This window comes from Schistocerca nitens, chromosome 3 (assembly GCF_023898315.1).
Source record: "Schistocerca nitens isolate TAMUIC-IGC-003100 chromosome 3, iqSchNite1.1, whole genome shotgun sequence".
NCBI lineage: Eukaryota > Metazoa > Arthropoda > Insecta > Orthoptera > Acrididae > Schistocerca > Schistocerca nitens.
Window position 1 is genome coordinate 400308349 of NC_064616.1, and position 27016 is coordinate 400335364.

Genomic DNA, 27016 nt, shown 5'->3' on the forward strand with positions numbered 1-27016 from the left:
AGCTAGTTTGCTTCTTTACAGGGGACAGAGTGAAAAGAAATTGACACTAAGTTCCATACCCGCAACACACAGTGTCTGGCCTTGTGCTTTGTTTACGGTCATGGCATAACATAAGCTTATGGAAACTGTACACATTTAAACTGAAATGGTAAACTGTTACGAATAAGTGGAATTCAAGGAATAAAAACATACTCACTTGCACCAATTCCTGTCAAACTTTCTGCTTCTATGATGTCATGCTGGAGAGAACTAACTTTAAGCCTCTATCAGTGAAGGGTTCTGAGGAGTAAGATAATGCACAACACTCTCAGTCAGAGTTACACTGTACCTTGCCTTTAGAAGGAATTTCCAAAGAGCTAGTAAAAGTCTGATGTTCTAAAGCCACAGCAAGTCTCACCTCATGATCTTCATTGGATTCTTGAGACCTCATAGTCCCTCCATTCTGGTGTATTCAGAAAGACACAGCCATTTTCTAGACATTTTCATTTTTAAACAAAACAAAATCAAAATGTAATGATTAAGCCCCCAAATGAAAAGCAAACTTAATAAATTCTTTTTCCTATCAAAGAATATAAATAAACCTATTAAAATAAGTACAACAATGTCATTAAGTTTTAAATATACAAAGTGAAATCCGCAAATTCACATATCCTAGGCAAGTAAATGCAATGTTAATTTTTTCATAAAGATAAGATTGCAGTATTTAATTCTATCACTGACATAAACTTCTAAAAATACACCTGTCACTAAGTTAAAAAAAATTAACAGCACCATCTATTGGTTCTTTGGCATACTACAAAACTATCAAAGCCACTTATTGGTTCTTAGGTGCATCACAAAGTGATGATTAAATATCTGAACCACTAAGCCATGCAGATGGTTTTAGAGAAAACTTTCAATCATGATGTCCTTTCTTTTCCGTGATCGAATTTTGATGAAAGAAAGCCTATAAGTTGCCCCAAGTTATGCTCAAATTACCTGTGAAAACCCTATGATGAAAATTCATTTGGTAAAATTGGAGATAGGTGTAGGCAGACAGACAGATATGGAGTTTTTAGATAAAAATGTGAATTGCAATACATTTTGTGACCAAATTTTGATGAAATAAATCCTATGTGTTGCCCCAAGCTATGCATAAGTTACAAGTCAAAATCGCTGAAAATTCGTCTAATAGTTTTGGAGATTAACATGTTCAGACAAACAGACAGACATGATAGTTTTATTATTGGTGTAGACATCATACTGTGTATTTACCCTGTAAACTTTTCCTCATTAATTCAGCATGCTACTTCTGAATCAGTAGAAGTTGTAAGACTTCAGGCCCATGTACTGCCAACATAAGCAGTTAATATTGTGGTTGTGATTGTGTACGGTGTATTGTGCTACTTTTTTGTTGTTATATGAAATGAGTGATGAATCAGTTCTTACACAAATTGAAACAGTATCTGCATTGGTCACTTTTTTTTATTAATATCACAAACACATTGCCGGCCGGGATGGCCGAGCGGTTCTAGACGCTAGTGTTCTTTAAGTTTTAGAAAGAGATGAAAATTGGATGGGGCAATGTTGGAACTGTATGGAATTTGATTGAGGACAGTGGGCACAAGATATCAGATTGCTGCATATGTTGCAGCACTTGTGTGTGGTCTGGTATTGTCATGTTGAAGGAGATGGTGCTCTATATGTGGACGAACTCTTCAAATTCAAAACTTGTTTACAGCATACTGTTTTCCACACACTGAGATAGTTACTTTACACCATGTTATGCACTGCAATTTGGAGCCCTCTAATGACAGAGGTCTGCATGTATGTATACAGGAAGAATAACAATTTGGAATGTTAATTATGTTTGTTTTATTTAAAAAGCTTTACTCTTTTTGCATAAAAAATTCATAGGCATTACTTTTCAGCATGCCCTTGTATAATTGTCATGCAGTCCTTGGGATTTGCCTATCATGCATAAAAAATATGAATCTCAGTCTGAAATTATGAAAATCCTAGTTTGCACAACCTTAATTAAGTTAATTATTTTGGAGGGCATAATTTCCACCAATGAAATCTGACCTGTTCCACAGTTAACAGAAGCAGTAAGAGACTTACTTTCCCCATGTAATGTTAATTAGCTGCAATCTTTTCTGGGCTTGTCAAACTATTATTGTCATTGTATACAAGAATATGCCACAACTGAAAAACCTCTCATCAAACTGCTAAGGAAGAAGCACTGTGCATGGGGGCTGCTGAGTGTGAAACAGCAATTCTAAAATTAAAAGACATATTAGTTCCATTGCGTGTTTGGCATGCCTGGATTTTGAGAACCTGTCAGTATTCTTCCGTGATGCCAGTAATTATGCAAATGGGTGTCGTGTTAACCAATTTCATGGGTAATTTGAGCACGCTATTGAGTATGCATCTAAGAAGTTGAATCAAGCTAATCTTCACAACAGAGCTGAACCTATTTCCTTTAGTAATATGGAAAAAATTATTTCAGATATTATTTATATGAGAGACAGTTTATGGCTATGACTGATCATGCCACATTTATGTGGTTTAATGAATCTTAGAAACCCTAGTTGTAGGATGACAAGACAGGACCTCAAGTTAAGTGAATACAATACTCAGGAAAGATAAAAAAGGGCTCCAGTCTCAAAGGTTACAGGGCAAAGAAACGACAAGAATCGACCAAGCAACAGTCAGTATTGTACTTGTAAATTGTCATAGCTGTGTTGGAAAAGTACCAGTGCTTCAAGTGCTGATAGAAAGCACTGAAGCTGAAATCGTTATAGGAACAGAAAGCTGGCTAAAGCTGGAGATAAATTCTGCCAAAATTTTACGGAGGCACAAACCGTGTTCAGAAAGGATAGATTAAATCAAGTAGGTGGTGGTGTGTTTGTGTCTGTTGGTAGTAGTTTATCTTGTAGTGAAGTTGAATTAGATAGTTCCTGCGAATTACTATGGGTAGAGGTTATACTCAACAGCCGTACCAAAATAATAATTGGCTCCTTCTACTGACCCCCTGACTCAGATGATATAATAACTGAACATTTCAAAGAAAAATTGAATCCATTACAAATAAGTACCCCCCCCCCCCCCCCCCATACAGTTACAATTGGTGGAGACTTCAATCTACCCTCAATTTGTTGGTGAAAATACATGGTGGTTGACAGAAAACCTCTTCCAAAATTGTACTAAATGCTTTAATCCTGATCTAATAGAGAGTGTCATGATGGATACAGGGATTAGTGAACACAAGGTCATTGTAGCGAGGCTGAAAACCATATCAACCAAAACCACTAAAAATAAATGCAAAATATATCTATTTCAAACAGCAGATAAAAATTCAGTTGATGCCTTCCTAAGAGAGAGTCTCCATTCCTTCCAAGCTAATCATGTAAGTGTAGACCAGATGCAGTATCGACATCAATAGATAGATTCATACTGCATAAGTTAATAAGGGATGGGACTGATACACCGTGGCACACAAAACACGTCAGAACATTGTTGCCAAAAAAAACACGCCAAATTCAGAAGAACACAAAATCTCCAAGACTGGCTAAGTTTCACAGAAGCTCGAATTTTATTGTGGACGTCAATGTGAGATGCTTTTAATAGTTTCCACAAGGAAACATTGTCTCAAAATATGGTAGAAAACCCAAAGAGATTATGGTCATATGTAATGTGCACCAGTGGCAAAAAACAGTCAATACCGTCACTGCGCGATATCGATGGAAATGTTACCGATGATGGTGCCACTAAAGCGGAGTTACTAAATACAGTCTTCCATAATTCCTTCACGAAAGAAGAGGAAGTAAATATTCCAGAATTTGAAACCAGAACAGCTGTTAGCATGAGTGACATAAAAGTAGATATCTTAGGTGTTGCGAAACAACTCAAATCACTTAAAAAAGGCAAGTCTTCTGGTCCAGATGGTATACCAATCAGGTTCCTTTCAGAGTATGCAGACACAATAGCACCTTTCTTAGCAATCATATACAACCGCTCACTTGACAAAAGGTCTGTTCCTAAAGACTGGAAAGTAGCACAGGTCACACCAATATTCAAGAAAGGAAGTACGAGTAACGCATTAAATTACAGACTCATATCACTGACCTCAATTTGCAGGAGGATTTTGGAGCATATACTGTACTCAAACATTATGAATCACCTTGAAGAAAATGACTTATTGATACATAACCAACATGGATTCAGAAAATATCATTCTTGTGCAACACAGCTAGCTCTTTATTCCCATGAAGTAATGAGTGCTGTCAACAAGGGATCTCAGATTGATTCCATATTCCTAGATTTCCAGAAGGCTTTTGATACCATTCTTCACAAGTGACTATTAATCAAATTGCATGCATATGGAGTATCATCTCAGTTGTGTGACTGAATTCGTGATTTCCTCTCAGAGAGGTCACAGTTCGTAGTGATAGACGGTAAATCATTGAGTAGAACAGAAGTGATATCTGGTGTTCTGCAAGGCAGTGTCATAGACCCTCTGCTGTTCCTGATCTACATAAAGTATCTTGGTGATAATCTGACCAGCCCCCTTAGATTTGCAGATGATGCTGTAATTTACTGTCTTGTAAAATCATCTGACAATCAATTCCAATTACAAAATGATCTAGAGAGAATTTCTGTATGGTGCGAAAAGTGGCAATTGGCACTAAACAAAGAAAAGTGCGAGGTCATCCACATGGGTACTAAAAGAAATCAGATAAATTTTGGGTATACGGTAAATCGTACAAATATAAGGGCTGTCAATTTGACTAAATACCTAGGAATTACAATTACGAGCAACTTAAATTGGAAAGACCACATAGATAATATAGTGGGGAAGGCGAAACAAAGATCGCGCTTTGTTGGCAGAACACTTAGAAGATGCAATAAACCCACTAAAGAGACAGCCTACATTACACTTGTCTGTCCTATGCTGGAATATTGCTGCGTGGTGTGGGATCCTTACCAGGTAGGATTGACGGAGGACATCGAAAAAGTGCAAAGAAGGGCAGCCCGTTTCGTGTTATTGTGCAATAGGGGTGAGAATGTCACTGGAATGATACGCGAGTTGGGGTGGCAATCACTAAAACAAAGGCAGTTTTCTTTGTTGCAAGATCTATTTGCAAAATTTCAATCACCAACTCTCTCTCTTCCGAATGTGAAAATGATCATCATAATAAAATAAGAGAAATCAGAGCTCGAACAGAAAGATTTAGGTGTTCCTTTTTCCCATGTGCCATTCGAGAGTGGAATGGTAGAGAAGTAGTATAAAAATGGTTCAATGAACCCTCTGCCAGGCACTTAAGTGTGAATTGTAGAGAAACCATGTAGATGTAGATGTAGATGTAGACTCAGTACAATACAAGTATGGTAAGCACCTCCAAAATACTGAACCAGAGAAAGAGCTGCAAGAGGACTAAGAATGCAAGAAGTTTGCAGCATAGCCCAACTTTATGTTCTTTGGTAAAACTGCCACAAGGCAACAGAATATTTATCCCTAAATCCTTTAGAGAAAGAATTTTATAACAGTCATGACACTATAAAAATGTGTCATATTGTGAAGAATGTAACAAATGTATGAGTAACCATCCAGTATTGGTGAGCTATATGTACACATCATGTTGAAAGTTATGAAATTTATTGCTTATGATGTGTGCAAAGTGCAAGTATGTAAAGCCAAAAACTACTTTTTGAACACTCCCACAAGCCACTAAAACTTTTGACTTGATTGCCCTTCACATAGTCCAACCGCTTTCTATTTCAGCCCAAAAAGTTGCCAAATCTTTTGTGACTTATCTTATTTTTATGTTTTGAAACACTGAAGTCATCATAATAGATGAAAGAAGTAATCATGTATAATCTCTTTTCATGTAGATGTGCAAATTATCAACAATTAGATCTTGCTGAATTACCCCAGTCCATGCAAAAAGTAATGATCCCATGGAGGATGTCCCTAAATCTATCCTCAAAATGCTGTCATATTATGTAAACCAAAACCACACAGACTGGAATGAACTGTTCCCCTACATTGTGTCCCTCCATCCCCCCACATAGCGGGATAGCACAAATCAATTGGGTGCAGTCTGTACAAAGTGGTATATAGACTGAAAAGGTGTTGACTCTTTGAATTAATTTGCCTTTGGGTGCTAATGCTAAAGCAGTAATACAGTTATCCCAATGGTTGACAGCCATATGAATAGAGGTACAGGCAAGTAATACCACTGCTGTTGGTAATCAAGCTTAACAGAGCATGTGAGAATCACAGATCATAAACCCAGACAATGAGTGTTGCCTAAGAATTCAGCATTGGGAAGACCCCTCCAAGATATTGAGACAGACCTCACCAGTCCATGCAGCTGCCCTACCAAGAAGTTGAGATACACTTTGACCAACTGCAACTGTACCAGGAATGTCACTGTAGAGATCAATAGAAATCAGCTGAAGCAGCAGCTGAGTGCCATAAAGTCCAGATGCACACCGTCAAGCTGCATATTCAATGACGACCTGCTATTATGCATCATCATATTCTACAATCAGCACATATCTATCAGCTATGTTCCTAAGACAGGAATTACCAGATGTGAGGTTAATTAAATTAAGAATGTTATTGCTAGCTATGACAGTGGTTACTATTCAAATGTTATTTGATTAATGTATAAAAAGTATATAACTGATTTCACACTCTGTTCACATTGCTTATCATAGAACCTCAATTATTTTTATCTCTGCTGTATAAAAATATGTAAGTATGTCATTAGACTTGCTCAATAGTAAAATGTTTATGAGGACATTTGCAACACTCTGGACATTGCTTCTGGCTAGCTATTCCTTTCACAAAGTACATTGTGATTAACCATGGGAACTGTCTGTTTGTTCCATCAGTCTCTGGATTGCCATCAGTGTGAGTGATCACTAACTGTGTTCTACTTTAGACAGTATGATAGAAAGTGGTGACAGGGATTTTCTCACCATGCAACTATCTAGTATGAAGTACGGATCCTGAGTTTCTAAAGTTGTTACAGCAGCAGTATAAGTTGTAACAGCAACAGCAGCTGTAACAATAGGAACATCAACAAAAACAGTGCAAATTCCAGCTGCAGCAACAGCAGTAGCAAGACCAACAGTAGGAATTCCAACAGCAACAGGAGAAATTGCTGTTACAGCTATTGAAAAACCAACAAAAGTCTGCAGCTGTAGCTTCATCACATCTGCCTCCACCCTTTGCTTGCTTAACAAGGCAAATAAGTGTTGAGAGGTCTATTTTCGTCTCTCTCTCTCTCTCTCTCTCTCTCTCTCTGCCTCTCCCTCTTTCTTTCTCAGTTTCTTCCTCTATTTCATCTTCCCTCCCCCCCCCCCCTCCCCCCCACTGAAAGGCAAGTCACACAATCATCCCAAAATGTTAGAGTGCACTCTTTCTGTCTTCTAATAATAAACTGTAGGAAGTGATGAAAAACTATGCCCACTTTCAGACCCCAGTAGTTCAATGTTTTCTAATATGAGTGGTTTGCTGACATTGCTACAGTCACCAAAGTAACTTAGTTGCTACTAGCCTAAAATTTAGTTGCAGTTAGACTCAAATTTAATCAATATGTTAAGCAAAGTAAACAAACATATGAGGCATGGGCAGATGACTTGCAAGGCTTAGTATGTAAGTTTGATTTCTCCTGTGAACAGTGTGTGACATTTTTTGTGGAATTATTAATGCCTAATGTTATTATACATCTCACTCCTGACAGAAATTGGTGCAAAGGCTTTAGAGTCAGCTGATCCAACCCTGAGCAATGTGCTAAAATTACCAACACTCTTGAAGTAATAGCATCAGTACAATTTATCTTTCACAATATTTCTGGTGCCAATTTTGTTTGTAGCAGTAGTAGCAGCAGTAGTATTAAGAGTAGCCACTATTGTGTTCTACAGTCGACTGGTGACATCCAGTCAATGTTATTATCCAATTTACCACAAACACATTTGTTTGGCAGTCCAGCAAAGTGGGTTTCAGTTGCTACTGCAGTAGTTAGTGGTCCACCATCCCTATCACAGGTAGATGTCCACAGGCAGAAGTACTTTTTTCACTGTTGTTGTTATAGCCACGAGCGACCAGTGAGTGGTGTACAGTACAGAATGGAAATGCGAAGCCACCAGGCAGATGAGCCACTGGAGGCATTGCTAACAATGAACAGACAGGACAGCCAAACAAGTAGGGGATGACAGACACACCATGGGGCAAGCAAGCAAGAACTGAGGTGATAAACACAGTGAGACAACAACAATGCAGGAACACTCCAAACAATTACAGTATGTATCTCAACATACAGAACTGGAGTGCACTACAGCCAAAATTCACATGCAAACTATGGTGTGTACCAGACTGCAGGGGTAGTGCGGCATGGCTGCCTAAATACATGACTGCAGGAAATGCAATTGGCTGCACACTTCACATGGTATGGAGAGTGGTGTACTAGCACAGCAAGGCTCACTGCATAGACATGCACCAGAGCACAGAGACCCCTTGTGGCTATTCAGGTGCATGACCTCTGACGCATTCAACTTCAGTGCCTTCTGACACCAGATCTCCCCCCCCCCCCCCCCAAAAAAAAAAAAAAAAGAAAAAAAAGTGCATAGGGTCAGAAATGCCACAGATGGTGCCATGGTGGGCGGAAGGAGAGAATGGAGGGAGACCCTGTGTTATCTATCACCAGCGGTGTGTTGGGAGGGCAGTCCGTGGAATCCATCAACACATCACCAGAGGGCAGGGAATCACACGGCACTTCCAATCCTTGTAGATGCGGGAAGGAGTGCTGGCATGCCTCCGAGGAGCCAGTGGTTGTCGGTAGTGGGGCTAACTTGAGGGCCTCGTGCACACCAGAAGGAGGTGGGGGGTTGGCGGCATGAGGTGCCACAAAGGGGTATGAGGCCGGAGTTGGTTATGGTTTCAGCATATGAAGCAGGGTTTGTGGTTGCCACCCATGGAGGAGTTTGGCTGGATGAAACCAACAATTGGTATGGTGTAATAAGTGCTCAGGAATAAGGTGGCAGAGGATTTTACTGTTTTTGTCAGATGTTGTTTAAATGTCCTGAGCAGTCGTTCTGTTGTGCCATTGGAGGAAGGATGAAATGGAGGGGTGCAGATGTGTTTGATACCATTGGCCTCACAGAATGCGTGGAAGGAGGCTGCCATGAATTGGGAACCATTATCGGAGACTGAGGTAAGAGGCAGGCCTTCGATGGCAAGAACCTGAGCCAAGGCTGTGAGTGCGGTATCAGTCTTGGTGGACACTATGCACACCACATACGAGTATCTGGAGTACACATCCACAATGAGTAACCACATTGATCTCAAGAAGGGCCTGCAAAATTGAGTTCCAGGGCCAGTGAGGCATGGGTCAGGGTGCAAATGATTGAGAAGGACTCGCCTGGTGACACGCACACACAGTGTGCACCCATGGACCAAGCGTTCGATGTCACCATTGATGCTGGGCCAGTACACATGCCAGTGAGCCAATGCCTTCATACAGGATGTCCCCCAGTGTCCGCACTGGATGTGGAGGCACAAATCAGGTGGGATGATCACCCAATGGGTGCAGGCTTCGCAGCCTACAGAAGGACACCTGCCACAACCGAGAGCCTGTGTGAGAGGTGCCGCCAGGGTCTGAATTCAGTTTTAAACTGGCGAGTCAGATAGGTGAGCCAGCCATGGGTCACGCAGTGGAGAACCTCCCGCAGAATGAGGTCCCAGGCAACCTGTGCAACCAAGATGGGAAATCCATCCAGTGTATCTTGGTGGGCCATATCAATGTGAAATCAGAGGACTTACTGCTGGTCAAACTCAGGATCAGGGCCCAAGGGAAGACATGACAAGGCATCTGCATTGGAGTGGTGAGTGGATAACATAAGTGTAATTGCGTAACAGCACCCAGTACTGGAGATGTTGAGCAGTTTACTCTGGAAAGTATGTGTGTGGGCTGAATAGGGTAACCAAAGACTTGTGATCAATGAGGAGAGTGAACTTCATCCCAAACAGGTAGATGAGAAACTTGTGAATGGCAAACACAATTGCCATACCCTCTTTCTTGGATCCATATGCAATGGGCTGTTCTGAGCCATCCTCATTCCTGTGAGCCAGGACTGCTCCAATGCCACTGGCTGAAGCATCGGCTGCCACAACCAGGGGGTGGTCTGGAGAGAAGGGAGTCAGGCAAGGGGAGGATTTGAGCATAGTTTTCAAGCTGAGAAAAGCTTGATCACAGGCTGGAGTCCAGTTGAAAGCCACCCCTTTGCGATGCAGGCAATTGAGGGGCTGTGCAATGTCAGCAGCCTGGGGTGAAAACCTTAAGTACTAGTTAACCTTGCCCAAAAAAACTGGGAGGTCGGATAAATCCTTGGGGCAGGGAAGAGAGTTGATGGCCACGACACTGCAATCCGATGGATGAATGCCATCTTTACTGAGCCAGTGCCCCAGGTATTTGATTTCCAGTTGAAAGAATGTAGAATGTACACTTTTCCAGCCGACAGCATAATCCCGCAACCTGCAGGGTGCAAAATAAGGTACCAAGGTTTTGCAAATGCTCATGGCGTATATGGCCAGTGACCAAGATATCACCAAGATAATTGACACAAGCCTCTAGAAAATGGCTAGCGCCAAGGAAATACCAAATGGAAGGCACTTGTATTTAAATAATCCAAAAGGCGTGTTAAAGACAATGACGTTCTGGGATTCCTCATATAAGGGTAATTGCCAGGTTGATCTTAGAGAAGTACTCACCACTCACAAATTTGGAGGGAAGGCCTTCCTGCCGGGAAATAGGATAAGTTTCAACCAGTGACTGTGCATTTATTGTAACTCCCTACATAGGCAAAGGGAATCATTGGGTTTCCTGATCGCCACTAACAGGGTCACCCTAGCACTTGCTTTCATGGGCTCGATGATGCCAGCAGCCTGCAGTCAATCATGCTCCTGCTTGACAGCTGGACATAAGGCCACTGGAATGGGTCGATCCTGGAAGGACTGTGGCTGAGCATCTGGCCAGAGAGCAATGCACACCCGGAAGTTCGAAGCACACCCCAAGTCAGACTGAAACAGAGAGGCATAGGCTGAGCACAGATTGTTGAGGTCCTGGAACAGAATAGTGGTGGAAACAACCTTAACTTCATCAGAAATTGAAAAGCCAAACAGTATGAAAGTATCAAGTCCAAAAATGTTTGAACCAGGGGGGGGGGGGGGGGGGGGGGAGGATGGTCAACCACCAGTAGAGTCAGGAGCCGGCGAACGTGTTTATAGGTGGGACCGAGAATTGCCCACGGAGAGTGATAGAACCGTCACCATACGTGACCAATCCCCAAGAGGTGGGAGCCAGCTCTTGGGAACCCAGGCGTGTACATGTTGTCAGATTGATCAAGGAGACAATGGCCCCCATATCGACCTGGAAATGAATGTCCACATTAAAAATGCGGAGCATGAGGAACAACTTCCACGTCAATGGGGTGTCCAGTGGGATGACTGATTGTGTCCTGATGCCCTGTGGGTGAGGGGTGAGAGCGGGTTGAGCAGCTGTGACAGACAGAGCGGAGATTGCCATCTTTCTGACAGAAAGTCTGCACAAGAGTGGTCAGAAAAGCAGTGCAGGGAAATTGGAATTGACCCACGCAACCGCCGACGAGGGGCAACCAGCAGTTCCAAAGCTGTAGAGATATCAGACAAGGAGGAGTCTTGATGACCTTGCTTTCTGTGGGCTGTACCATGCTGGTGGTGCGAGGGAGGCACCCACGACCAGGACTCAACTGCTCTCACCTGTGGCCTCGCCATAAGACGCTTGTTCACCACTTGTGTGATTTCAAAGGAGTGGGCTATGCACGGAACGTCTTCCAGCAAGAGGTTATGGAGTTTCAGTGCAGCTGCGCAGACCTCTGGATCAGGTGTCAATTGAACGACAACATCGCAAATCAAGGAGTCCACATATGATGTCCTGCAATGCTGATTGGTGCAAGTGAAGTCACAAGTCCATGACCCAAGAACGGTATGACTGACCGGGTGTTCATGGTACTGGTGGAACTCAAGCCAAGATGCCATGACATGGTATCACTGGGGATAGTAGTTATACAGCAGCACACATATCTCATTAAAGGAGAGAGGCAGGTGACGCCCTGGACAAGAATAATGACCGCTGTAGGGAGTCATCCATGACATTGTCCATCAGCAAGGATTGCTGTAAGACATCTAACTGGCACTGCTGCTGCTGCTGCTGCTGCTACATACCCTGTTGCTGTTGCTCCAGGAGACAGACCAACTTAGCCTCCATGCTACCGAACCTTTTACCTCATTGCCAATGTTAGAGCTGCGAGTGACTGGCAAGCAGTGCATGGCAGAGAATGGAGATGCAAAGCCTCTGTAGGTATCACTAACAAGGAATAGACAGAACAGCTCAACAAGTAGGGGACAACAGGCACTATGAGCAACCAGGGTACAACACGAGGCAAGCAAGCAAGAACTGAGATGATAAACATGGTGAGACAACAACAACACAGGAAAACTCCAAACAATGACAGTATGTATCTCAACACTTGGTACTGGAACGCAGTACAGCCAAGAGGCACATGCAAACTACGGTGAGTACCAGACAGTCGGGGTAACACCGCAAGGGGCCTAAATACATGACCACGGGAAACGTGACCAGCCGCAGACTTCATGCAGTACGGAGAATGGCACAGGCATGGGCCAGAGCCCAGAGACCCCTAGTGGGTGTCCATGTCCATACCCTATGGCACTCATTCAACTTCTGCACCTTCCAACACCAGAGTTGTCATGTACCAAAGTGAGTGGGAGCTCATACATCAGTTTCCTCCTCATCATTCTGAGAGAGTCCCAGACACAATTGTGTCCAAATTGCCTCCCAAAGCATCAATGGCATAAATGTATATTCCATGATGTTACCTATTTTGCATGACACAAACCAGGGCATCTAGCAAGAGTCTGCCTTGGCCAGCGAGCGACAACAACAACAACAACAACAACAACATACATCAGCACACTGTACACTATCTTGCTGGGTCCAATAGCAGCAGAGGACAGGATGCAGAAGCTCAAGTTGCAGCTCGAAATTAATGAAGCAATAGTAGATTTCCAGCTCGACACAGGTGCGGCTGTGTCTTTGATTAATATGGACACATACTAGCACATCAATTCCCCACAGCCCTACATCCTCAGTGCTGTGTGGTGATGTACAATGGGCAGTTGATAGCACTGCATGGACAGATAATAGTCCAAGGTAAGTATAAAAACATAGCTCAACAACCAATCCTGCTAGTAGTCAACTCTTATACAACAACTGCATTTTGGGGTGAGATACTATTGCACTTCTGGTTTTCAAATCCAAGACCAAGCAGATCTAGTTTCAACTGCAGTAACTGATACATTATGTCCACAATACAAGCAACTATTTAAATCAATATTAGGTTGTGCAACAGAGTTCTAAGCCCACATCTCCTTACAGCAATCAGCAATGCCTAAATTTTGTGGATCACATCCAGTGAATTTCGACAAGTTGAAGCAAAACTAGTTAGACTGCGAAGCACAGGAGTAATATCCACAGTATTGTCTAGCTGTGGGCAATGCCTATGGTAGTGTTTAAGAACACAAATGGATCAATGGTTCACTTAGAATTTGTGGTGTTTTTAAGTCTACCATTACTGCTCAACCAAATTTCAGTCTGTATCCAGTTCCTAGACCAGAGCAATTGTTGGCAGAATTGGCTGGAGCCATTATTTTACAAAGATAGAGCTTGCTTACACCTACTTTCAAATGCCTGTAAATGAAAGAGAAAACAATTTCTGTGATTAATATGCCATTCAGCAGGTATCACTATAACAAGTTGTCACTTCAGGTTGCAAGTGCTCCCACAATATTTCAGAGATACATTGAGCAACTCTTTCAGGATATCCCCAACTGTGTTAATTATTTAGATGACCCAGTAATTACTGGACCCATGTGAGAGCATCACCTGTACAGTCTACAGACGTTGCATGGGGCAGCTCGAAGGCCATCGTCTGCATTGTCACCTCAACAAATGTAGCTTCTTTGAGCCAAGTGTCAAGCACCTACAACATATATTAAATAAAGAAGGGCTGACATCCACACACAATCATGTGGATGCAATCAGAAACTTACCACCTTCAAACAACCTCAAACATCTACAGGTGTTTCTGGTCAAAGTGAATTATTACACAAAATTCATTCCCAACATGGTCCAGATTTATTGCTTGACTAATGATCTGCTTAAAAAAGATGTAAAATTTCTATGATCAGAATTGTGGCAGAAAGCTTTCTTGCAACTTAAAACATGTCTTACATGCGGATCTCATTTAGCAACTTTCCACCAGGGAAAATGCTTATTGCTTGCCACCAATGCGTCAGACTGTGGCACTGGTGCTGCACTTCCCCACAAATAGGCTTGTAGCACAGAACATCCCATTACCTTTGCATTTGAAACATTAAATGTGGCATAGCAAAATTATTCACAAATTGAGAAAGAAGCATTGGCTATCATATACAGGGTGTTACAAAAAGGTACGGCCAAACTTTCAGGAAACATTCCTCACACACAAATAAAGAAAAGCTGTTATGTGGACATGTGTCCGGAAACGCTTAATTTCCATGTTAGAGCTCATTTTAGTTTCGTCAGTATGTACTGTACTTCCTCGATTCACTGCCATGATTTCATACGGGATACTCAACCTGTGCTGATAGAACATGTGCCTTTACAAGTACGACACAACATGTGGTTCATGCATGATGGAGCTCCTGCACATTTCAGTCGAAGTGTTCGTATGCTTCTCAACAACAGATTCGGTGACTGATGGATTAGTAGAGGAGGACTAATTCCACGGCCTCCACACTCTCCTGACCTCAAACCTCTTGACTTTCATTTATGGAGCATTTGAAAGCTCTTGTCTACGCAACCCCGGTACCAAATGTAGAGACTCTTCGTGCTCGTATTGTGGATGGCTGTGATACAATACGCCATTCGCCAGGTCTGCATCAGCAGATCAGGGATTCCATGCGATGGAGGGTGGATGCATGTATCCTCGCTAACGGAGGACATTTTGAACATTTCCTGTAACAAAGTGTTTGAAGTCACGCTGGTACGTTCTGTTGCTGTGTGTTTCCATTCCATGATTAATGTGATTTGAAGAGAAGTAATAAAATGAGCTCTAACATGGAAAGTAAGCATTTCCGGACACATGTCCACATAACATATTTTCTTTCTTTGTGTGTGAGGAATGTTTCTTGAAAGTTTCGCCATACCTTTTTGTAACACCCTGCATAGTGTCAAGAAGTACCATAGATCTTTATGGTACTAAGTTTCACCTGCTCACTGATCACAGGCCCCTCATTTTGCTATTCAGCCCCCAATTGAAACTTCCCAATAAAATGTAGCAATGCCAGGGTGAGCATTATTCTTTAGTAACTACAGCTACAAGATCCATTATCAGCCCACCAAACAACACTCAAAGTGTAGACAGAGATTCCCTTTAGTGGTGTAGTCCAGATGCGGAGTTTGACAGGCATGAAGCACTGTGTTTTGCCTTAGATGCAAATCACTGACACACCCTTGATGAATTCCCAATTCTGGCAGGCAAAGTAGCATCAGAAACAGGCTATGATTCACTACTCCACAGGGTGCTGTTTTCTGTATGGTATGTTTGGCCACAGCACTTGCCTAAAGGCACCAACCCAGCATAGTGCATCTATTTTTCATTACAACACTGGCTTAATGTGGCCGATGGTGTCATACTGTTTACCACTGATGACTCTGAATCCTGGGTGGTAATTCAACCCACACTGCAGCCCTGCTTACTGTATCTCCATCATATTTCACACTGGGGAAAGCAAGAGTGCTGTGTCATGTGTATTGGCCTGTGTTGAAGCCACCACAGAATGTATGGTCCAGAACTACCAGGCCTATGTCCACAACCAGCAAGACCCAATGCAGTGTTTCAACCCTTAAACCTATCCTGACCACCAGAAGTAAAAAGCACATGTCAATTTCGCTGGATAATTCCAAGGAGCAATGGAGCTGCTAGTTACTGATGCCCTCTATAACATTTCATATGTGGTACTGATGGTTACCACCACCATAGCAATTACCATCTGTGTCCCTCCATCATATCTGTGATAGAGGGAGCACCTTCCAGCCTGGTTTTTCACAATGTCTCTCAATTCACAGCATCTGTGTTTCAGGATTCTTGTAAACACAATAGTATTGAGCACCAGACCACCACCCCATTCCATCCCATGTCCAAGTTGGAAGCTGAGTGGATGGTCAGAACCTTCAAACAACAGACACGCAAGATAATGACGACAGCTGAACTGAACTTCTTCACCACCTACCAGCCCACTCCTGTCAATGGACAGTGTGGGTGAAATTTTACACGGGTGCAGGCCTTGCATCCTCTTTGACCTGCTACACCCAACCCAGTGGGCACACTGCTCATGCACACAGCCATACTATCGCATGAGCTCGCATGTATGGATTCACAATTTTGGTTAGAACCTGATGGGTCCAAGGTATCATCAGTGACAACAGAGGATGGGGGATGGGGTAGGGGTGGGGGTGAGGAATTCAAATGGTTGCAGTTGTGGCTGGCAAGGCGCATATAGTCAGGCACTTAAATCATCTCCAGCTGCAACAACACATACAGCTCCTCCACCCTACCTCTCAGCAGCTGTCCGGGCATGACACACAGGACTGTGCCAGGATAAGCCTGCCCAATGGCCTGCTGGATGCCACTACAACATCTTCTCTCAAGTTAGATGTTGACAGGGGATCTCCAATGATTAGTGAAGGGAGCCAATGGAGGTAGAACGACTTCCACCCCTTAAGCCACTTCCAGCTCAACCCAATACCAGCAATTCCCTCACAACACAATCAATGATGGTCAAGTGTTCTCAGACTGAGGTGCTCACAGAAGATGAACCATTATCCCATCTCAACCATAAAGTTCCAACAAGGATTTGAGAGTACAGTGTAACAATCACTGATTGATGTTTTTAGAACCAATAAGTTTCTGTGACTTACATGTAAAAGAGATAGTCAATGGTTAATCAGATCTTAATGGTCAAATGTTAACAACCAAATATTCTGAGAAGTAAGGTTCTAATTAGAAAAGAAAAGTATGGTCAAATAATCATAAATAATGATGCAATCATGGTGACTGGAAAGAAATTACAGCAAGAACACTGGGAACAGATCTATAAAGATTACAGGGTGGATATAAATTTCACCTCATTTTTAAACACATTCCTAAAGTCCTTTGTTTTCCTCTAAATCAAACAAGGTTAAGATTAACTAAATCCTAGGACCAAGGATGAATAACTCTTGTCTATGAAAAGAGAGGTCCATTTCATTCAGGAGACATGCTGGAGTCATGAGTAGAAAATTCATTACTACCTTCATGTAAAGATTCCAATCCATTATTAAATACGCAAAACACATGTACTATGCAAAACAAGACAGTTTCAATCATTGGCCACCAAATTCAATTACTGCTTCTTCACAGTGGCATCAAAGAAAAAACCACATTCATACGTTTTACATTTATATTGGCAGACACTGCATGCATCACCAACAAACACTTTTTATACAACCCATATGTAAATAATAAAATTAATCAGGTCACTAAAACTGGTACTTCTGCCAACTGTGATGGTGTTTCTAGCAGAGTAGTAAAATCTTGTCTTGATTTAACAGGACTATCCTTAAGCTATCTTTGTAATCAGTCAATGACTCTAGACATGTTTACTGACAAACTTAAATAAGCTGTAGCAACACCCACATAAATTTGGAGATGTGCATACCACCTTTAATTACAGGTTCCTTTAACTCCTTCTGGTATTTTCAAAGTGGCTTATGATAGAATGCTGGCTCATCTTTCTGAGAATGACTTGTTAACTAACACTGACAAGCAATAAATAATTTCACAAATTATGTCATTAGTGAGCTTAACAAGAGAAATTGACCCTTTGGTATATTTTGTGACCACAAAATACTATTATTAAAGTAATCTGTTTTGGCATTAATGACATCCTTCTTGCTTGGATGATGGAAATTTACTTTCATAAGAGACAGCAGAGAGCCAAACAAATCTCAGAATCTAGGAACACAACATATGGGGTCCTACAAGGATTGTTACTGGTTCTACTCTTTTTCTTAATCTTCCAATGAATTTACAGGACATTTCAAAAACTGATGACACAGACACACTAACCAAAGGTCCAAATTCAACCTTATTAGGCGTAGCACAAATGATAGCTGAACAGGGCTAAAACTAGTTCACAGTAAACATTTTATATTTTAATCTCACAAAGACTCACATTATGCAATTTTAAAGGAACAAAAAATGACCTGCTAATACCAAAAGTGAATATTAATGGCCATCCACTAAACAAAACATTGTCAATAACATTTCTTGTGGTCCATCTGGGTAGCTTAATGAACAAAGTAAGAGCATATGGACTGTCAGACCAATTGTGTGATTGGATTGAAGAGTTCCTAGACAACAGAACGCAGCATGCCATTCTCAATGGAGAGAAGTCTTCCAAAGTAAGAGTGATTTCAGGTGTGCCGCAGGGGAGTGTCGTAGGACCGTTGCTATTCACAATATATATAAATGACCTTGTGGATGACATCGGAAGTTCAGTGAGGCTTTTTGCGGATGATGCTGTGGTATATCAAGAGGTTGTAACAATGGAAAATTGTACTGAAATGCAGGAGGATCTGCAGCGAATTGACGCATGGTGCAGGGAATGGCAATTGATTCTCAATGTAGACAAGTGTAATGTGCTGCGAATACATAGAAAGAAAGATCCCTTATCATTTAGCTACAATATAGCAGGTCAGCAACTGGAAGCAGTTAATGCCATAAATTATCTGGGAGTACGCATTAGAAGTTATTTAAAATGGAATGATCATATAAAGTTGATCGTCGGTAAAGCAGATGCCAGACTGAGATTCATTGGAAGAATCCTAAGGAAATGCAATCCGAAAACAAAGGAAGTAGGTTACACTATGCTTGTTCACCCGCTGCTTGAATACTGCTCAGCAGTGTGGGATCCATACCAGATAGGATTGATAGAAGAGATAGAGAGGATCCAATGGAGAGCAGTGCACTTCGTTACAGGATCATTTAGTAATTGCGAAAGCGTTACGGAGATGATAGATAAACTCCAGTGGAAGACTCTGCAGGAGAGACGCTCAGTAGCTCGGTACGGGCTTTTGTTGAAGTTTCGAGAACATACCTTCACCGAAGAGTCAAGCAGTATATTGCTTCCTCCTATGTATATTTCGCGAAGAGAACACGAGGATAAAATCAGAGAGATTAGAGCCCACACAGAGGCATACCAAGAATCCTTCTTTCCATGAACAATATGAGACTGGAACAGAAGGGAGAACCGATAGAGGTACTCAAGGTACCCTCCGCCACACACCGTGAGGTGGCTTGCGGAGTATGGATGTAGATGTAGATGTAGATGTAGATGTAGATATATATATATATATACCGGCCATTTGACCATCTTCTTCTGTGCAGCTGCACAAACAGTGCCTGAACTCTAAGTTGGGAATGTGGGTCTCACGGGAGGCATGCCAGAAATAAGTCCCTGCAGTCACACTATCCTCTGAGTTCTCGGTGGCTCAGATGGATAGAGCATCATCTGGCATGTAAGCAGGATAGCCTGGGTTCGAATCCCGGTCAGGGCACACATTTTCCACTGTCCCTGTTGACTTATATCAACGCCTGTATGCAGCTAAGGGCATTCATTTCATTTTAATTTTATTTTAATGACTAAAATTTATGCATGAATTTCATAAACTAATGAAGTGCTTTAGCCATGGAAGTACAACAAGCCCAGATCTCAAGAATAATTCCACAATATCTTGTTTTGTACTGCAAACCCACTTTGAAATCATAAATAACTGTTACATAAAAATGGTTCTGTATTACAACTGCATCACTATATGAATGGAAACTGTACAAGCCATGAAAATTGAAGTCTTACCACTGTTTCACATAATCACAAACTGCTGAATCATTCAGTAACATATTCATATAGGTTCTGCTATCATATATTTCTTGGAAGTGTGACAAGGGACTGTCCCAACCACTCTGAAAATCATCAGAATGATCCTAGTAAGTAAGAGTTTGTAGAGAACTCTGTGGATCAAAATGATGCAGACACTGTGACAGTCCTGCATAGAAGTTTATTTCAATTGAGATGGAAAAATCTCAGTACCATGATCAAATGATACTTTCATCTGCATAAACAAAATGAGAAGAAAATTAAAATAACAGCAATAGAAAGGAGTTACCACAACAGACATAAACCACACGCTCCCCCCCCCCCCTTCCCAACCTTACTGATGACTAGCTAGCATGCTGACTTACCAGTCATACCTGACATTAGTAACGTCAACTAAACAATTAGTTTCTTCAATTTACAAATAGTGAAATGATTGCTGACACTCGTAACAGCTATGCAGAGAGGACTCACAAATTGTAATAAATAAATCATGTGCTTTTTGATGACACACACACCAAGATGTAAGGGAACAACCTCCACTGCAAAAACCACTGAACTAAAACATGACTTAGCATAGTATTCTCAATTAAAAGCATTTATAAACTACTTAAGTCTAACACAACAAGAAGCTTAAGTGAATGACAGATGACTCAATTGCTATTCAACACATCCAACATCTTTTTTTCCTTTTTTGGAATGGGGAGGGGGGGAGTTAAATGTTGAGGTCACCAGTGCCGGTTATTGAATACTTTTAGTTGAGCATAGACACTTTTTTTTTTGTTTTTCAATATCCTTTCTTTGAGACAAGCTAGGCCCGCAAGGTACGCAGGAGAACTGCTGTGGAATTTGAAAGGTAGACAATGAGGTTCAGGGGCAGTAAAGTTGTGATGGCAGAACTTTAGCCATGCTAGGACAGCACAGTTGGTAGAATAATTTCCCATGAAAGGCAAAAGTTCCAGGATCAAGTCCCAGTCTGACACAGTTTTAATCTGCCAGGAAGTTTTATCCTCTGTTGCTGTTGTGACTTTCATTTTGAAGAATGGTTTTACGCAGCTCGTCATGCGAGTATACTTCATGCAAGTCTCTTCATCTTGTGTAACTATTGCAACATCCATTTATTTGAGCTTTCTTACTGTAGTAAAGCCTTGGTCTCCTCCTACAATTTTTAGCCAACACCCCTCCCTCCCCCAATACTTCTCCCCACTCTCAAATGAGTTATTCTCTGATGTTATAGGATCTCTTCTTTTAGATGAATTGTGCCATAAAGCTTTTGTCCTAACAAACTATCCTTTCTTTTAGGCAAATTGTGTCATAAGCTTTTTCTCCCTCCAATTTCAGTCAATGCTTCTCCATTAGTCACTCAATCTGCTTGACTAATCTCCAGTATACCTCTACGACATCAGACTTAAAAACCTGCTATTTTCCTCTTGTCTGTTGTGCGTATCATCAACATTTCACTTCCATGTATGGCTCACTTCAAATACTTCCAGAAAAGATTTCATATAATCAGTGTCACCAAACATTTCTTTTTCAGAAATGTTTTCCATGGTATTACCAGTCTGCAGTTAATATCCTCTATACATCAGCCATTGTCAGTTATTTTGTTGCTGAGGTTATATAACATTTAAAGCAATGATTAAAACTAGGAATTAGTTTCCTAATTTTGTTCCCTCTGTATTGCCTGATTTAATTTGGCTTCACTCCATTAACCTCATTTAAATTTTGTTCATATTCATCTTATAATCTCTTTTCAAGATATTTTCCATTCTGCTCAATTGATCTTCCAAGCATTTTGCTGTATCTGGTGGAATTACAATTATATGTAATAAAATCCAGCATTAAATCATATTTTTCTCTCAAAGTGTACACATACATACCTAATGCCTTCATTTATAAATGTTTATAAAACATCCTGAAACACATATTAAAACCTCCATTCTGCTATTTTGTTGAGTATTACTAACAATGTACAAAAGTTTAAAATACTCACCACACATGTCCTGTCATTATCTGTAATGGCAAACAAGTTACCACTTAAATCAAAGGCTGCCCTTCAGTCAGCTTATGAATACTATCCATTAAAATATGATCCACCAAAAGCCATACATTATCACACACTGATAAGTCCTCAAACTAGACCAGGAAACCATGCATTAATGAAGAATGATCAGTATTCAGAGGTGTAAAAGGAAATTTGGCTCCTGTTCACAACTGAATATATGTGACCCACAGCCTTGTTATGGACTTCAAATGTTTAAGATTACTGTAACTCACACACAACCATGTATTTTGGCAGATGAATATCTAGTCTGATAGCATATTAACACATACAATGATGTAATAGTCCTTCAGCACTTTATCTACGATTTCATTTTCTGGGATTCCCACACATTATGTCCCCAGCAGAGTCCCAATGCCATTCCTTGGTGCTCTAACTGGTAAGATATGTTCTGTATAATTTGAACTGTTTTATGTGCTGGGTGTAAGTGGTGAATGCATGGCATATCACTTGAGGAACTAGAGAAGTCAGGAGAAAAATGCATAATGTATCCTTTCCTCCTACATATACTTATTTGCAAATAAAAAAAAAAGTTCAAATGTGTGTGAAATTTTATGGGACTTAACTGTTCAGGTCATCAGTCCCTAAGCTTACACACTAATTAACCTAAATTAGCCTAAGGACAAACACACACACACCTATGCCCGAGGGAGGACTCACACCTCCGCCGGGACCAGCCGCACAGACCATGACTGCAGCGCCCTAGACCGCTTGGCTAATCCCGCGCAACTGCATATAAAACTTTGAGGTCATAGTATATTATGGAATTCATGAAACATAAGCCTGAAAATATGAGTTGATGTACTGTGGGTAATGTACTCTAATAAACTGAGAAATATATGGAACTATCCAACACGAGGGGCAAAGATGACTTAATTCAATCCATGATAAAACCTTCATATCTGCTACCTCAAAGTTAGATAGATGTTGCTCTGCTCAAATCCCAAGTAGCCTCATGGCCTTTGGGTGTGACATGTATACATTATCCATTGGTAGGCAAATACCATAATTTATTAATGTACAGATGACTGCAAAATAGGTTTAAATTTTAGAAATGTTGCATGAAGCATAGTGAAGATTAGGGTTCAATCTCTCATTGACAGTTAAGCCATTAGAAACATGTCATGCACAGCTATCATCAGATGGGTAATGGTGATTTATTAACCACAATCAAAATCAAACTGAATAAAGTGTCTATAATGTACCACAATAATGTTCTATCTGTGCCTCAAATTTTGCCAGTTACACAATTATGTATGTCAGAGGCTTCCATGGCCTAGTTTTAAGGTTTCAAATGTGGTAGCCATTAAATTCTGTTATCAAATGCAAGGTCCAGAAACTATAAAAACTCTTAAAGTGTTAGAGAGAAATTTATGCATAGAGTTTTGGCTTTGGAATACTTCAAATGAGTAGTCCCTGCCCATTTCTGCAGCCTCTTCAGTGTTCACCTGATGCTAGTGACACATGTATTACAAGACTAAAGGATAATCATGAAATCAAGAAATTACTCATATATATTGAGTAATCAATGTGATCCTTTAATCTGGATGACATGTTATTTAAAGTAATGAATACATGATTAAAACTAGAAAATAGGTCTGTGGTGGACACTATACCTCTGAATGAAGATATCTGAAAAGGTATTGGAAGCTCTGAGTTAAAAACAAGCCTTATGAAGACAGTTCTCTCACAGTAATGTAAGGGGGAGTTCTCATAGTGCTGTCCACCTATAACGAAGGCAAAGGACATTCATTGTTCCCCAGTGGATTGTGTGGCTTTTATATTGCTCTGGGGTCTTTGAGATGAATAAATCACAAACCTATTCGGCCAAGCTTACAATTTTGTCCACTTGGTTCAGGGCACTATCTTGGTGTTCAAATATTGCCAACTAGCCTTATATTGTCTAGTTCACTCCTTTGAGCACACATTCTAACAGCTTCCTTTAGGAGACTTAGAAGTGTAACCAGATTGGGGCCTTATCACTCAAATCAGGACCAACTGCAATGCCCTAATGACCACTGTCTGAAAGGGCAGGTAATCTTAAGTTGCACAAAGAGTCCCCAATGCCCAGTCAAAATGTGTCACTCAACCTCTGTTACAGAGTGAGCTTCTCATGCCCTCAACCTCTGGAGCAGGTATTTGTGGAATCTCAGGAGACATACGTATGACAAAACTTTGTAAGTTAATACTCTCATACGGTGGATGACATGCTAAAGATATGACCATTTTCAAGAGATGCATCAGTAGCCACAGATACAGCTTGTGAGTGAATGGTGATAGTGATAGGGCCGTAGTAATATCTCTTGTTGACAAATGCAGCAGAACTGCAATTTGCTATTGGTTATCTGTAGAAGACCTCATAGTACAGGAGCATCTGAATTTTTAAAGTGTATTTCCTGCAGGCATATGCATACTGGGCTTTCCTGTACAAATGGCTTTAGCCCCTTCGTTCAAGATCTGAGTTTGTGTCTGTTCATGGAAGCCATCTGTTGGCAAGGATATCCTTTCCCCCATTTCTCTCTGCCTTGAAACTATTTTCACTGTTGACCAGTTATAACTGATAGCAATTCAGTGGCTTTAAGGCTACATGTTTTGATTAACCTCTGTTGTTTCTTGTCTTTTCTTTTCTATTCAAATGATATGTTGTCCTTCCAGATGGTGATGTTTGTACTGCATTCCTGTAATGCTATAGTAATATCTTACTGAACACCTTGCTGCTCAAACCAAGTGCTTAGTGTGGATAACACAGAGTCCAGCAGAAAAATGTATACATTCCTTGTCAGGCTCTATCGAGATATCGATATTATAGTATGATCTGAGTTATGAGTGTGTTCTAGTATGGTCTTTGACTCAACAGATGTTAGTACTTTCATCTTGGTATTGAGAAAACAAAATGGCTGGAGCATGCTTGACATTTGAGCAACGAAAATATATTGTGAAGTGGTTTCTAGAGTTTGATAATGCCGTTGAAGTGCAACGTCAGTGGAGGCAGGAGTTTGAAACAGAACCATCAACTCACCTAACAGTTAAACACATCATTGACAAGTTTGAATTGCATGGAACAAAGGAAGATCAGGAAGACAGCGTACAGCTAAAAGTCCTGCTTTGTCTGCTCTTGTGTAGGAAATGTTTGTTAATTGTCCACAGAAGTCTGCTATGCAATGTGCATTCACAGTGAGGGTTAGCAGTACAAGAGTATGAAGATTTCTGAAAGCTTCAAAGTGGGAAGTTTACATTCGACAATTACTGCATGCGATTAATGATGATGATCCTGATCGCCTAATGCAATTTTACGAATAGTATCACCAAATGGTAACTGATGACAAACAATTTGTGACAAAGTGGCAAGGCACAATTTAAACTTAATGGAAAAATCTGTACTGGGCACTGGAAAATTTGCATGTTTATGTGGATAAAGCGGTAAATCTACCAGGTGTTCATGTGTGGTGTGGACTATCATCTAGGGGCTTAGTAGGACCATTTTTCTTTGATGCTACTGTTACTGGAGAAGCGTACCTGGAAATGTTACGCACATCAATTTCGCCAGGTGTAAGTGGGCTTTATGGAGCTGATGAAGAGGTCTTCTACTAACAGGACGGGGTGCCACCACACTACCACCTAGCTGTACAAGCTTTCCTGGGTGACAATTTTTTGGGGCATTGGATTGGATGAAGAGGGCCCATTGATTTCCATCCAAGGTCGCCAGATCCAACACCTATGGACTTTTACTTGTCGAGACCTGTGAAAGATAACATCTGTCGACATAAGCCATGCATGCTGGAGGAACTTTGCCAGAAGATTACAGGAACATGTGCACTGATCTCCACCGTAACATTGACTGATGTAGGTGCGGCAACTGCTTGTCGTTCTGTTATGTGTATAGCCACCAATGGAGAACATTTTGAACATTTAAAGTAACCATGTGCTAAACTGAAGGTTGCACAACATGAGTGATCAATTATTAAATGTAAAATAAGCACATAAGTAATACTTTTTGTTCCTTAAAGTGAGTATACATTTTTCTGGTGGACTCTGTGTTCTTCTGCAAATGCATTTGCAACTACAGCTATTTGCGTCAACCTTGGCAGTCCACATCTGTGTACATTGAGTTGTAGGTGTGGGTTTCCTTAGGGATGTTGCAAATGTAGACATAAGATTGGGTTGTGTACAGCTTTAAATGCATACTTTGTTTAATCTTAAGGAACTTTCCAGGTTGATTTTTGAAATATGTGTCAACACAGATAAAGCCCAACATATCGGAAGTAGCCTAATACAACAGAGATGTGGCAAGTACCTCACATGTTACTGTTTCCTTACTTCTTTCATTTGACAGACATCAAGTTCTATAGAGCCCACCTTGTGAATAAGATTATTTTTTGAAGCTTTTACCACACCTCACACTTCCAGTGATTAAGCTAAGATCCCTACACCCGGAAACATGTGGTATTCAGACACATCACCAAAAGTGCTTTCCAAACCATGCAGAGAAATGGGGACCTGGTGGCACTGACCAGCCCCATGTTCCTGAACCCCAGTTTAACCAACCCTGGCCCAAGCAGCGGCTAGCTAAGCTCCTTTATGTGTTCATTACTTATTGATTTGTGTAGCTTACTGAATACAACAGAGGCAGCAACCACTACTTTCAAATGTGTCACATTATGCCCACTGCCCCCCCCCCCCCCCCCACAAGACTGAATTCTGACTGTGGCATTGCAGGAAAGTGATGTGCTATGGATAACAGAGCAGAGATGAATGTGGAATCATCTGAGTGATGATAAGGGCTGCAAAACATAGAAATCCATTGCCATATGGAGGCTTCTACAAAAGGTACATTGTTATAGAATGGTGCCTGGGAACGAGCACATCATAAACAGTAAAGCCAGTTG

The 27016-nt window shown here is 41.1% G+C and overlaps 1 protein-coding gene across 4 annotated transcripts in view; it reads right to left on the bottom strand.

Annotated features, from left to right (window-relative positions):
* Positions 1-27016, bottom strand: part of LOC126248339 (uncharacterized) — a 248644-nt gene that overhangs the window by 22511 nt on the left and 199117 nt on the right. The window lies entirely within an intron of this gene.